The sequence below is a fragment of the Erinaceus europaeus genome, chromosome 16 (genome assembly GCF_950295315.1).
Source record: "Erinaceus europaeus chromosome 16, mEriEur2.1, whole genome shotgun sequence".
Lineage (NCBI taxonomy): Eukaryota > Metazoa > Chordata > Mammalia > Eulipotyphla > Erinaceidae > Erinaceus > Erinaceus europaeus.
Window position 1 is genome coordinate 57,981,943 of NC_080177.1, and position 3,469 is coordinate 57,985,411.

Sequence of the window (3,469 nt, forward strand, 5' to 3'; positions counted from 1 at the left end):
CTGTTTTTTCTCCATGATTAAATATAAGATATAAGCCAAGTATATATATATATATATATATATATGTCTAACTTTATTGCTGATTGATCTGATAAGCAGTAAGTATATCTTACTGTCTTTTATATAAAAATTTTAAAGAGCCAGTTTATAGCAGTGCTGTTAAATAGGGGTGTTAAATATAAGATTTAATTTAGTTTTGAAGTCATTAAAAGTGGTTAGATCTGGTTGTCAGAGCTATATCCAGACTATTTTAAGCAAAATAGTGAATATGAGAATTTAACTTTGGGTTTGTTCAATTAATGCTCAAATTTGATTTTCCCCATTGATACTCACAAGTATATGTCTAATATCTGTATCTCTAGTGAGTTGAAGACAAAGATTGAGAATCACTAGCTTAAGCTACATGTCCTGCTTATGATCTATCCTAGACCTCAACTCAGAAATCCTTAATTCATTCTCGCTTTACTAGAATCTATTAATCTGATGTTATATAGTTTATAAGATAGGAAAGACAAGTTTGACCTTAGAGAATCCTGAAGCAAGTGAGGAGAGGTAATCAGGGAAGCATATTCTTTTTTTTTTTTTTTTATTTAAGAAAGGATTAATTAACAAAACCATAGGGTAGGAGGGGTACAACTCCACACAATTCCCACTGCCCAATCTCCATATCCCACCCCCTCCCCCGATAGCTTTCCCATTCTCTATCCCTCTGGGAGCATGGACCCAGGGTCATTGTGGGTTGCAGAAGGTAGAAGGTCTGGCTTCTGTAATTGAGGGAAGCATATTCTTACCAGCTAATGCAAGTATTTGGTTTACTTAAGTAATAAAGGGGAAATCATTCCACTCTGTTTATAGTAAGGTATATATACTAATTCTCCATGGGTCTCTTATGTGTCTATATTTTGCAAGCAGAAGAGTAATCACCTTTACTATAGCATGTTTTTCAAGGATGTTAGTTTAACAGAGAAGAGAATATCTCATTCTGGAACGAAGAGTTTATTTGCATTGAACCTTGGACAAAGGAGCAAAGGGCAATAATGAAAATCTGAGTTCTCTCTGTTCAGGATTCCTTTCCTATAATGCATCTCTGCATACACAAGCCTTCTTTGTGCAGTCCCATGCTGGAACTGGGGCTTGAGAAACAGAACAAGAAAATGAAGCTTTTTCTTTTACTTTGAGTAATAAAGAAGGAATCTCATGTCATCTACATTCACTTTCAAAACTGTGCCAGACTAACTTGTTAGCTTGCAAGTAAGGAGAGACCCTTACTTGAGACCCTTCACAATTTTTGATGGTTTTAGTGGTGAAGATGGGATACTGACAAATTGGTGACACCTCCTTAGTATCCAATAGTAAAGGCTTTACCCAAGTTTAGGTGGGTTAGGGAAACAAGAGTTCATTATTCTACTTGTTGGTGAGTAACAACTTAACAGTGAGAGTTGAGATCAAAAGAAATTGTCTCAATGGACCCTTAGTTGTCAATCACTGTCCTAGGCAGGTGGAAGAAGAAATTTTATGGTAGCAATGAAATAACTCTGAAGACAAGGTTGTTATGGTTGCTAAGTCAATCTAAAATAAAGTGTTAGCAGTGGCGGAGATGGTTTTTACAGGCCTTTGGATGGTCAGAAAACAGTAGAAATTCATTTGGGCCAGCCATAATTGAGTGGCCACTGCAATCGAACACAAAATCTTGCCTATTGACTTAGAGATATTATCTCCCTTTGTACCTCTTGCTCCTCTATTTACCTTATTTCATTGAATTTTGTTAAGTTGAAAGATGGTTCAGTGTGGTTAGGCTTGAGTATACTAAAGAATTTTGCAGAGGGGAGAGACTCAGATTTTCATGTATCTGCTGGAAAGGCTTCTCAAATTGCAAAGTTACACAGTCCTATGGGAGGAAGGGGGGGATCAGAATTCATCCAATGGAGGGAAATAGCTCAGTAGGGAGAGCATCAGATTTGCCTGAAGGTCCTGGTGCAATCCCTGACATAATATGTACAACAGTAGTGATCAGACTTCTCTCCCCCCTTCCGCTCCAATACATCATATATAAAAGAAAACCGTAAAAAAATAAATTCAGTTGGCAATGTTTGGGCAATGATGCTTGCTTCCTTTGATTTTTACTCAGCTAATTGAAAATTTTTGAGATCGTCTCTGTCCTATTTCCTCTTACCAATCTTCAAAAATTACTGATCTATTGCTTAAAACTCAAATATGTCAGTTAAATACTTGTAACTTCTCCCAAATAAAGTAGTCGACACACATGCACACACACCAAATTAGAAAGCTAAAGATTTATTTGATGATGATCTAGCATATTCTGTGCTCTGGCATATACTGTACCAGGGATTGAATCTAGGGCATCATGCTTGCAAAGCATGTGTTCAACCTGCTGAACTGTCTTTCCAGCCTTGAGTTTGAGCAGTTTTTGCAGTGGAGTCGGGAAATTCATGTGACACTGTTCGGTGGAGCTCTTTGGGCCTCATTAATATACGGTTGTTGTAGTTTCCATGGAAGAATGTTTAATTGGTGTCAGTGTTTTACTTGCCTGTGTTATGAGTGCTTATAAGTGCCATAAATGATTCTTCTATTTAGGGAGACATGCATGTAGAGAAATACTGGTACCTTTGGGTTTTTATGACCTAAATGACTCACTGAGTGACCAGTTAGAATCTGGAAAAAGAGGCATCTTTCATCTAGAGGTGTTCCTTGGAAATTTGAACCCTTTGGCCCTCTTTCTTCCTCTCTTGGTTTGGATATCCTTTTTTTGTTTGTTTTTTCCTTTGAGGCATTTTTTTTTTTTAAATCACCATACTATTTTCCATAGAGGCTGGGCCAGTTTAAATTTTTACGTTTCCCCTAAGAGTGTGTATGGGTCACCTTTTTTTCTTCCTTTATTTCTTTCTTCCTTTGTTTCTTTCTTTCTCCTTCCTTCCTTCCTTCTTTCCTTCCTTCCTTTCTTTTTCCAGAGCACTGCTCAACTCTTGTTTATGGTGGTTCGGGGGATTGAACCTGTGACTTTGAAGCCTCAGGCATGAGAGTCTCTTTGCATAACCATTATGCTCTCTCCCCCTCCCCCCCTTTGAGGCATTTTATTTGCATGCATGTATTCAATTCCTAGAACAAGAATCCCTCCTACATATTTTTAAAATTAATTTTATTGGGAAGGATAATGAATTACAGCACATTTTTTTTATACATGTGTGTGGGTTTTCAGCATGTAACAGGTATCTTCTACATACTCTTACACACTTAACATCAAGGACTCTAAACTTTCTCTCCCATGTGTGTCCCCATGCTTCTGTATACCCACCACTTGGTCGCTTGGTGTCAGCCTTTCAATATTTCCCCAGCTGTTGGTATCACTCAGAATTCGAGCCACTTCTGCCCCATGATACTTACCCCCCACAACGTCCCACAAGCCTGTCTAGTCTCAACTGATCCTCAAACTTTGCAGCTTGTGCTGTGA